The following is an 11,735-nucleotide window of genomic DNA, read 5'->3' on the forward strand; positions in this document are numbered from 1 at the left end:
CATCTTTAGTCAGTCAGGGATAATTGGGTAACATTCCTTATCATCACAAGGGATAATTCAACATTTATAAGAATGCCCATGGCAGGGTAGTAACCAGATCTCACAGCTGAAATCTGCATTTCAAAACACAGTTGAACATTTCTCCAACATACATCAGTATACAAAAATCTATACTAATGTAAGAGTTTTGGCTAGTAGTAGCTCTATAGTTTAAGAGTAGATTAAATAATCTACCCTTTTTCCATATTATTCCTATATGCCTTCTTTTTTCTTTCTACCCTTTCCCCCCTAACAGAGATAAGATAAAGAATAAGAGAGAAATCTGAGTCTGATCTCCTATGCCTTCTTTCCAACTTGATCAAGAAAATTAACAATTTGTAATTAACCCCCTTTTAACAACAATTATTACCCAACAAATAACCAAAAACTACCCACCCCACATTTTGGTAAAGGGGGCATCATTCTCTAAATATTCCTTTTTTAACCTGGAGATGTTGTTTTCCTGTTTTGGGGGCCCAAGAACACTGGGATATTGGCCAGTCTTAAGAAAGCTAGCTGTAACCTTTCCAGTTCAGTGTTTGTGTGCTGAGGAAGTGCAGGCTTAAAGGAAGTCTTGAATGGAACAGTCTGAGAGGCTGAACCAATAGTGGTCATTTGGGGTCAGCACCTTCCTTTGAAGCTGTCCTAGAAGAAAGTTTTGATGAAATAGCTATTAAGGCAGTCTGAGGTTGATTAATAGGATTTTGGAATAAATGTGTCTTAGTGTCTCATTAGCCTTCTTAGCATCCTGCAGGATGAATCCTGTCAGGGCAGCTCCAACTTCGCTGCTGTCTGGACCTTTTGTTCTGTAAACATATCAACTTTCACAGATAATGTACAATATTGAATTAACACTTGTATGGAAAGTGAAATGTGTACAGATCAGCTCAATATGATTCTCTGATTTTTGTATGATCACGTAAAAGTCATCTGTCATTCTCAGTAAGATAATTTGGACTGTATAACTGTCATCGGTTGGCTTTTATTGATGTGAAGAGACACTATGACCAAGGCCACTCTTACAAAGAATGGAAACATTTTTATCTTTAAGACAGGGTTTCTTTGTGCAGCCTTGGCTTCCTGAATTTGCTTTGTAGAGAAGGCTGTCCACAAACTCTCAGAGATCCCTGTGCCTTTGTCTCCCCAAGTGCTAGGATTACAGGCATGTGCCACCATGCCTGGATGGAAGAAAACATTTAATTGGAGCTGGCTTACAGTTTCTGAGTTTCAGTCCATTCTCATGATGGTAGGAAGCATGGCAGTTTGTCGGCAGACATAGTGACGAAAAAAAGAGTTGAACGTTCCATCTTGATGCACAGGCAGCAGAAGGGCACTGTTATCTGCACGCAGCCAGGAGGATGTTCTTATCTGTACTGGGTGAAGTGTGAGCTTACTCCAACAGTGACACATTTCCACTGAAGCCACACCTCAAAAAAGTGACACTCCCCATGGGCCAAGAATTCAAATACACGAGTCTATGGTAGCCAAACCTATTCAAACCACAATAACCAAGTTTTTTTATCCATGTCATAAGAAAGGATGGCATGACCAGTCCTGAGAATTTAGAAGCCAACAAGATTTATTGACTATGCACAGCTGAAGGTCATGTCCCCAGCCAGTCTCAGAGCTTTTCCCTTGCAGAGGGATCAGCATTATGTTACCTGTTGTTTGTCCTCTTGATTTCTTTCATGTCTTCAGGGGGTCTCCCCTGGTCAAATATTATTTTTATATATTTTGATAGATTCCAGCTTTTTTTTCTTGCTGTTGAAAGAGAAACAAAACCTTTCCCCAGTAAAAAAAAACAAAAACAAAAACAAAAAAAAACAAAAAAAAAAACATTTCCTCTCTTCCATTCTGATATTAGGATATTAATATGCACAGGACGACTTAGTTCAGTATTTTCCTACAACCCAATATCTCTCGCCAGCTGTTTTTTTTCCTCACTAGAATTAAAAAATTAAAGTTAAAATAATAAAGGATTACATAACCAATATTAAGGAGTCTTTGTTACCCCTTTCTGTTCGTTAAGCATCTCTTTTAGCGCATGATAGATCTGTCTACAACTGCTTGTTATTAAAGATTATGTAGTATACCCATAATATGCTTTATATTATGACATGCAAAATGCTTCATTTTCCTAGAGACATATACAGGAGCACTGTAATTTTCAATTTGTACAGGAAGTCCCATAATTGCTGTAACATCCAATAAATGTCTAATTACAGAATCGGGGTTTTAGAACTTAAGCAGTTGCCCACTGAAATACTGAGTATCTGTCTATGTTACAGTACACATATTTGAAATTTTCAAACTGTGAAAGGAAACATATCCATTTACCAAATTTCATTTCTTTGGGTAAACTTCTGGGTTACTATATGCAAATAATGGGGTTTGGTTATATAAAGAACAAGTAGGACATTTTCTTTGGCTTGTTGTCAAGACTCCCCCCCCCCCGTTTTTGCACTCAACATGGTGTTTCTTATGAAATTCTGAAGCTTCTAGCACATTTCCTATCAATAGCTGAACAATTTCATGATTACCACGTGCTAAAGGGTTTGGTACACATGTTTGGTACATGTGTACCACATCTGACATGTGTTATAGACAATGGATGATTTGCATATACTTTTGGTAGTTGAAAAAAGGTTAATTTTGAGTCATCCTGAATAAGTTCAGCAGTTTCTATATGCAAAACAACCTTATGTATACTGAGGCTAAATAACTATGAGATTCAGGAAAAGGTAATATCGTAAGAATGGCGGACAACTGATTTTTTAACATGTGGGCTTTGAATTACTTATTTTTTTTCAGACTTCTACCCAGCCATTCTTGACTTATTTCTATCAGTATAAACTCTAAGTGCTTCAGAAATTGGTATTCTCACTAGATGGAGGAGAACTCAATTAACTCTTTTTAAACTAAACTCACTTGTTCTTATGATACTTGCTATGTTGTCTCCAAACAGTTTCTATAAGCTCTTTGCCAGTTTTCATTGCTTACCCTTAATGACATAATCTCAGCATTAGTGACAGGCACTATGATTTCTCGTAGGTCTGTTCATAACATTTAACAAATAAGTCTTCCTTTTATAATGAAATCAGAAACCATGTCTATATAAGTCTTGAATTTTTTTGTTTGTATGCTAAGATCCATTCTAAAATACTATGTTCCCTTTACATAATGAACCCAGTAGGAGAATGAGCTGAGGGCAAAATAACCAAAGTTCAGTCCCCTGTGAATGTCTTCCGAAGCCTCTGGGATGGGGGAGCTTTTAACAATCAGCAGCATGGAACCCACATGACAGCAGAACCAACCTAGAGACACCCTACAGTATGGATCCTCTGGTGGTATATGAGAATTTATCTCTGAATGATAAAATGATTTTATCTCAGATGTTGTAGATATAGGGCCTCTCCCTGATGTGGTTGTGGACCCTTTGGTGTGTGTGGAAGTTTGAGGTCTCACGGAAGCCCTTCCCACACTGCTGACATGTGTAGGGTTTCTCCTCAGTGTGGACCCTCTTATGTTTATGGAAGTTTGAGGCACAAATGAAGCCCTTCTCACACAGTTCACACTTGTAAGGTTTCTCTGTGTAGAATAGGCAGTGGATGTTCAGATTCCAGCTTCGGTGGAAGCCTTTCTCACAGCTGTCACACCAGTAGGACTTCTCATCCCTGTATACACTCTGGTGAGTTTTAAACTTTGAGCTCTACTGAGACTCTTGCCACACTCATGATACCAGTAATGCTTTTTTCCTGGATGAGCACTGTGTTGAATGGGGACACTGGAGCCCTGTGCGTACTAGGTTCAGGGGACTCCTTTCCTAAGATGACCTGATGATGGAGTTCTAAACTCTCAATTATGGTTTCTTAGCCTTTGCTGCCCTGGTTTAACCCTTCTATTCTATACACACATGATATTGGGTGAGGGGTGATGTGGGAAAGATGACTTTACCACAGTCACTGCTGCTGTGGGCTTTGTCTCTTTGATGCAGTATATTATTATCGTGTTGGGAAATGAAACTCAGAATGTCAACCTGACCAAACAATCATGTTTTTTTTTTTTTTTTTTTTTTTTTTTTTCACCAGAGTCTGTGGACAGTGTTTCCGGTGTTTCTGTCTCTCCCCAAGATATGTTTATGTTTTACTCCAAGAATTCTGAGCTCTCCCTGAGAGAAATTCCTGATTTTTCAGTTCTACTGGAATGGTCGGTAGTGAGACTCTCAAGACAGCTATCATTCTCAGAGGTCAGGGAAGGCTCTTCTGCTCCAACATGGAAGGAGTAGCAGTGCTCTAGGAAGTGAGACACCATTCCTTGGGTGTTTATGACAGCTTCTGGAGCACTGACCAGTGTGTTGACATCATGGCTTGTCACTAGCCACTATGGAGGCCACCCCAGTGAAGGGCACCTTAATTCCATTGCATGGCAAGTTTCCATCTTGTTTGGACTATGGCCTCCTGAAAAAATAAAGAATAGAAGGAGGTATCAGCAAGGATGAGGACACTGAGAGTCTCCGTCCTCACTTTTCTTTTTGGAAATATTAACTACAGACCAGCATCAAAGATGAACTTCCAATTACTCTGAGGAACAAAAATCTACAACAAGGAGAGTGAACACTCAAGAGCAACCCATGTTTGACCATGGTGTGAAATCTTGGGTCAGTGCAGGAGCTGAAGCTCATGGTCAAATTCAGCTACTGCTGAGTACCTGTCTTGCTGTACCCGTGTGTAGCTGTGCAGAGTGATAACGAGAAGGAAGTATTTTTCAGCACCTGGGCTTTTTTTACTTGAGGGATGGTGTGGGATGAAATACATAAGGGTCTGCCTCCTCCCTGATCCTGGAGCAAGAAAACAAAACCAGACCTGCCTGGTCCTAACCTGTCTGCAGGTGACATGAAGAGCATCTGGTTCCCCTGACTCATCGCTAAGGTGAGAGAGTGTGATGGGATGGTACAAGGAGCATTGGAACCTGAGGGAAAGCGGAGTTGTACAGTGACTGCTCAGAACAGCAAAGGCCCAGAAGCTGATGTCTAGCTCGAGGAAGCCACTGTGTTTTTGAGCACACACATGTAGAAGATTGGAATGACTTCAGCACACAGCTTGCTTAGAAACTATGAGAAGAGAGCTAAAGCATTTAGATGGCAAGACTCAAAACATGTCTGCTGATTACGGAAGAGCTAGTCTGGGAAAAAGAAAGAATGCAACAGCTTGAGCAAGCGTGTTTCCTTAAAACTCCTGGTCTCCAAACTAAGATCACCAATCTCACAAAAAAGGGGAGGGGAGGGGCTCAAAAATCAAGGGAGACCTCAGCTGCCAAACTAAAGCAGCAGATATCCTGAAGGAAGAACAAAGCTTGCAATACTATCTGACAGGTCCCCAAGGAAATGAAAAATGACCCAAGAATAAACTGTGTTGCAGGTCCCTGTAGACAATGCTGAATCTCACACAGAAGCTGCAGAAACCCACAGACCCCGTCACTAGGTACTGTGTCCTCCCCCTCCCTCATACAACCCTGACAGCTCTCAGCTGACATCAGCCTTCCCCCTACCCGGCACCTCTGACAAACCAAAGTTGGGTTTAGGCAACTTCCACCTTGCAAAGGTAAACCGAACAACTTCTGAAGCTGAAAACGGAAACAACTGAAGTTGAAGATCCACTGATCCTGAAATGTAGCTCAGTGGCTTGCATGACACATTGGGAATGGTTAATGATGGTGGGAGAAGGAGGTAGGGAAACAGGGCTTTGTGTCAGGAGAGGAATACACTTGTAAGAAACAGGGATGGCTTTCTAGAGATAGAAGTCATTGCAGTTGCACAAGGGCCATAGACTTTATGGAGCCTTTGCTCACAGTGTGCAAATACTTGTGATTTTAGTGTATGTAGCCACCACAAGATGAAATCTGCGGTAACGTGCTAAGAGGTGCTCAGACACCATCAGGGGTAAGGGCAGGATGTGGAGTGTGAATTTGAGACACCCATAAAGCTGTCCTTAAGAGGATGGTCTGTGAGGACTCCTGAATAAAGGAATGCAGGAGGCCAGAGGAGGCATAGCACTCCACCAGTAAAGAGCATTCTGGCCAGAAACAAGCAAGTGACAACAGCTGAACCAGAAAGACAAAAGCAGGAAAAGAATAGATTTCAGCAGAGCTGGAGTGTGATGCCCTAGCAAGATGGGGTACCTATAATGCACAGTGAATGAAGCCTGTTACCCTAGCACTTGAAAAGTTGAGACAGAAGGGCCACAAATTTCTGGGCAAGCCTGGGCTACACCGCAAGACTTTAAAACAAAACAAAAAACTGTACACAACTTGATTTTACTGAATGAAATGGGGGGCCAACTGTCTGAGGCAGAGAGTGGCACGATGGGAATCTAAGGTTGTAGGGGGAGGAAGCACCAACACAAAAGAAACAGTGCTAGGGCATCTGGTAGCTGCACTTAGCTGTCTGGTCAAGGACACAAAAAAGAGGTTGTAGAAACTCCCTGCAGCTGAGGAAAGCCACTGAAGCAGGACTTGTGGCAGGGACATTCCTGCATTGAAGACCAGAAAGGTCAGTGTGTGAACCTGGAAGGGAAAGCCTGGATTTCCTTGTAGACCCCAAGAGTTAAGAGATGTCAGAGGCATGGGATACCTGGCCAGAAAAGATGCTAACAGAAAGCAGAACCAGCCCAGGTTAGTACAGTCTACTAAGCAGAAAGGAGTTGGAGATCTGAAGAATGCTTTGACATCAGACAGGGAAATGCAGAATTTGGAGTTTGCTCTCCTGGTTTCAGTTCTTGTTTTGGCTCAGTATTTCCTCACTGTGTTCTCTTTCCTCCCTTTTAGAATGGCATACTCTGTCTTTGTATATTGGATTATGTTATCTGCTTTTTTATTTTGATATTTCAGGAGTTACAGTTAAAAGATTGCATGAGTCTCAGAAGAGGCTTTGAGCATTGGACTTTAAACTGTGATAGACTATGGTGACTTTTCTGGTTGAAATGAATGCATGTTACATTCTGATCTGGCTACAAGCCTGTGGGGGCCAGGGAGTGGAATGTTGTGGTTTGAATGACAATAGGCCCCACAGGTTCATGTGGTTGAATGCTTGGTCCACAGGGAGTCTCAGTTCCTGACAGGGATCAGGAGGTGAGGTCTTGCTGGAGGAAGTGTGTTACTGGGCTTGGGCTTTGCAGTTTCAAATACTCAAGTCAGGCAGGATGGCTCTCTCTTCCTGCTGCCTTTAGATCCCGATGTAGAACTCCCTGCTACCATGTCCTGCTGAGCATTGCCATGCTTCCCACCATGATGATAATGTACTAAACTTCAGAAACAGTAGATAGGCCCCAATTAAATGCTTTCCGATATAAGATTTGCCATGGTCACGACATTTATGAAGACACACACACATACTCAGCATGAATGTATGCATGTGCATACTCACACTGATAAAAAAATGTTTAAAAATTATTTTAAAGCACACATGCTTGTATAAAATGCAGTTTAAAAAAAGGGGAGGCTGGAGATGCTTCAGTGATTCAGAACACTAGGCACTCTTCTTGAGGACCTAGGTTGTGTGTGCAGCTACCATATGCATGCTGGCTCACAACCATCTGTTACTCCAGGTCTGATGCCTTTTTTTCACCTCTGTGGCCACCACGAATGCATGTGTTGCACAGATAAACATGCAGAGAAAACACTCAAATATACATAAAATATGAAATAATTGAACCTAAAAGGAAAACAGTGGAGTATAACTAAGACACCTAATGTGAGCTTCTGACATTACCAGGGGACAGAGGTTGTGATCCTCACCCACTTACAGAATGTTCCTGAAGTTCTCTAGCATCATGTCATGGTACAGCTTCCTCTGGGCAGTATCCATCAGCTCCAGCTCCTCCTTATTGAAGTCCACAGTGAGTTCCTGAATGTCATGCCACCTCAGTTTCAGAGCCAATACCATAAGCACCTGAGCAACTATTTACAAAGTTCCTATTGTCTTAGTTAGGGATTCTGTTGCTGGGACAAAACACCATGACCAAAAGGCTCTGAGTTCCTGTCCTGACGTCCTTTGATGATGAAGAGAATTGTGGAGGGATAAGCCAAATAAACTTTGGCTTTCTTTCAATCACAGAAACCCAAACTAAGGCAGGCCGTTGTGGTGCACACATCTTTAATCCAAGGACTTAGGGAGGCAGAGTAAGCAGGATCTCTGAGTTTGTGACCAGCCTGGTCCACAGGGTAAGTTCTAGGAGAGCTAGGGTTACACAGGGAAACTCTGTCTTGGGATGTGAGGAAGGCAAGAAAGAAATAGAAATCCTATCTAAGTGGGAGAAAACAGGATAAAAATTTGGATAGTAAAGCAGAGGAGGTAGAAAAATGGTCACTATGTTAGTTTGGGTGTGTGATGTTCCCACCTTGGCTGAATGCCTGGTTCCCAGCTGGTGGGAGGATTAGGGTCTGGCTGACGGAGGTAAGTTGCTATAGGGCTTGAGGTATGGATGTCTCTCTCTCAGCTTCTTAGCCTTCCCTCACCCTCCACATAAAGAGCTCTGTCACTCAAACATAACACCATGCCTTCCCTGCTGATGGTCTGGCCTGAGAAATCTCTTCTTCCTGAAGTTGCTTCCGTCTGATATTCCATCTGACGAAAAATTTCTGAAACATGCAGCTTTCCCTCTGTGTTCTCAGGAACACACCTTGGCCAACAGGAGTGGCATTCAGGATCATGGGCATGAGCATAAGCTCTGCAAACCTTAAAGACCTTGATTCAAACCTTAAGGTTATAGCCTGATGAGCTTGGGAAACTTCTCAGGACCTCAGTTTCCATATTATAACAGTAAATATATTACAATGTTCCTGATAGGATTAAATGAGACCATAGAAGGGACCTAAGACACTGTTTGATATGTACCCAGCACCCAGCACCCAGCATATGTCCAGCACTTTCATCATTGTCTTTATTATGCCATTCCTGGGAACAGTGTTCCATAAAGGCTACAAGTGAAAGTTTCAGAAAAATTGTATTTTTAATCACTTACCAAAGTACCTAAGATTTTTCAAAGTGTCCAGTTTAGGTCAGAATACAGAGAATCAGGAATATCTACTACCTACAAATTATCTGGGCCATTGTTTTTAGGAAAACAAGCATTTGCTCCTTGGAACTGATTATACTGGGCAGCTGAAGAATTTTTCTGAGCACCATGTCAAATACACACTTTTGCACTAGTATTCATGTTTCAATTTACTGAGCATGCATCCTGCATTGGAGTATAATAAATGCACTGAGTTGCTGGTGTGTTTCCATCAGAGCACAGGCCTCATCTCATGCCGGCTTGTCTATACATGTGTCTGTATGTCTGTCTTTACTGCACTCCTTCATTACCTGAGATGGGTCAAACCTAGAAGTTGTGCAGATGGCAGCAGCCAGACCCTCCCTGGTTACTCAGGATATAAATGCTCAGGATGCCAAATGCAGGAAAGGAGGGTGAGCATGGTTCTGTGCATGTGTGTACACATGCATGTAAAATACTTATGTATATGAGGGTACACATGCATGTAGAGGCTAGAGGACACGCTCTGGTGTCTTTCCTCAGGTGCTGACCACCTTTTCTTATTTTTGCTTTTAAGTAAGGGTCTTCCAGTGGCTTGGAACTTGTCTAGTAGGCTAGGATGGGTGCCAATGAGCACCAGCGCTCTGCCTCTCTCCACAGAGTCCCAGAAACAGTAGAGCCCTCTCTCCCCAGTCTCCTTCCTCTATTTCAAAATATATTCACCCTTTTACACTTTCACATGTGCAGTGTATTTTGTGCATATGTCCTCCACTATGCTCTTTTCCCTCCTCCAAACAAACCTTTCTTCTCAGCAACATCCCCCCCATACTTCCATGCAGTACAGTATGGCTCTGCTGCACCATGCTTGCCCAACATGCAGGGGTCTTGTTTTCAATCCCTGGGACTTCGGGCAGTGGGAGACGCAACCTGACTTACCTGCAACTTGGTCTTGGTTCTCTTCTTCCCTTTCAGATGAGGCAGGGCTCTGACAAGCAAGCTTGGAGAGGAAAGGTTTTTATGAGAGCTTTGCTAGGACAATCAACCATATGTCTTCCTCAGCTTTTCCATCAGCCCCAAGAGCTGGCCTTCCATGTATGGGCCCATAGACCTGAATTTTCTACCTACTTCCTATTAACCAGCAGAGTAAGCCTCCAGGTTACTAAGCTATACATGCTTCACCTCACTCATGGTTAGGAAAGCCCATATTTGCTGTTTCCAGCAACTTCCAGGGTGTGGAGTGCTCTGACCCAGGAAAGCAAATTTTAAGGAGCTCTGAACACTGTGATGAATTCTGTGTCTTGACCACTCTCAGAAGGGTAACTGTGATGGTTATCTTACATATCATTGTTTCCATACAGAGGATTGAAACCCCTGTTTCTTGCTCTAAAAGGTTTAAATACTAGTAAACCTCACTGAAGAGCCTCCACAAGTTCTTTTTACCACGTGCATGAAAATAATGACCAATAAAAACCTAAACCCAGCAGGAGAGATAGCTCTGAGGTTACGAACACTGGCTGTTCTTCCAAAGGTCCTGAGTTCAATACCCAACAACCACATGGTGGCTCACAACCACCTACAGTGAGATATGGTCCCCTCTTCTGGTGTGCAGGCACCATATATATGCTATATAGATAGATAGATAGATAGATAGATAGATAGATAGATAGATAGATAGATAGATAGATAGATAGATAGATAGATCTATCTTAAAACAAACAAACAAAACCCTAAACCCTTGTAAGGAAACGGGAGTTGGGCCTTACGAAATGGCTAGCAGGTGAAAATGACTTCCGCTGAGCCTCATTTCCTGAGTTTCGTTCTCTGCACACCACATGGTGGCAGGAGAGAGCTGAATCCCACAGGTTGTCTTCTGAGTTCCCCCATACACAAGCTGCGGCATGCTCCACTCTCGAGGTAAGTAAATACATGGAATAATATTTAAAAATCGCAGTTACATACCTCTTAAAGCTTCAGAGCACTGGCCTTCTGTCGTCACAGCTCCTTCGCCAGGCTCCGTGAGAAGCTGGACTCTACCAGAGCTCCACAAGCAGCTGAGATGGTTCAGGAATCCTGAGCAGCACCGCCAGAGAGAGAGGACCCTGCCGTCACCCTGCCTCCCGCTTCTTCCCAGGCCACAGCCTCGGTCCCCGAGGGGAGACACCGGGAGCAAGAGCATTCAAGAAGGGCTGCGGGACCTCCATGATCTCACCTCACCAGGAGCTCTGGCAGGAAGCACATCCTTGCTTGAGCGCAAGCGACCTTGGCCGCCGCTGGCGCCGGAACTACATTTCCCAGAGGCCTCAGCGGAAACCCCTAGCTCTGGTACCTTTTTCCGGAATAGCGTCCATAAATTCCGGGATATTTTAACTAGAGTGAGGTCAGCGGAAATTGCTTTTCGGGAGATCGCTCTTCCAAATTGCTTTTCGCCTTGTTTATTTTTTAAATGTCATGAAATACAATTGTTAATGCTTTTTTGGTGTTATTTTGTTTGTTTGTTTGTTTTCTGAGACAGTTTTTCTATGTAGCCATGGCTGTCCTGCAACTCCCTCTGTAGACCAGTCTTGCCTCGAAATCATAGAACCTCTTAGCTCTACCTCCCCAGTGCTGTTATTAAAGGCGTGTGCTACCTTGCCTAACTGTGCATACTTCTTAAAAACATTGAAGTCA

At 42.9% G+C, this 11,735-nt stretch overlaps 1 pseudogene; it reads right to left on the reverse strand.

Moving 5' to 3' along the window:
- Positions 1–1,010: 1,010 nt before the first annotated feature.
- Positions 1,011–10,968, reverse strand: LOC129677260 (zinc finger protein 235-like; annotated as a pseudogene).
- Between the last annotated feature and the right edge of the window lie 767 nt (positions 10,969–11,735).

The sequence above is a fragment of the Psammomys obesus genome, unplaced genomic scaffold (assembly GCF_907164565.1).
Source record: "Psammomys obesus unplaced genomic scaffold, mPsaObe1.curated_primary_1811, whole genome shotgun sequence".
NCBI lineage: Eukaryota > Metazoa > Chordata > Mammalia > Rodentia > Muridae > Psammomys > Psammomys obesus.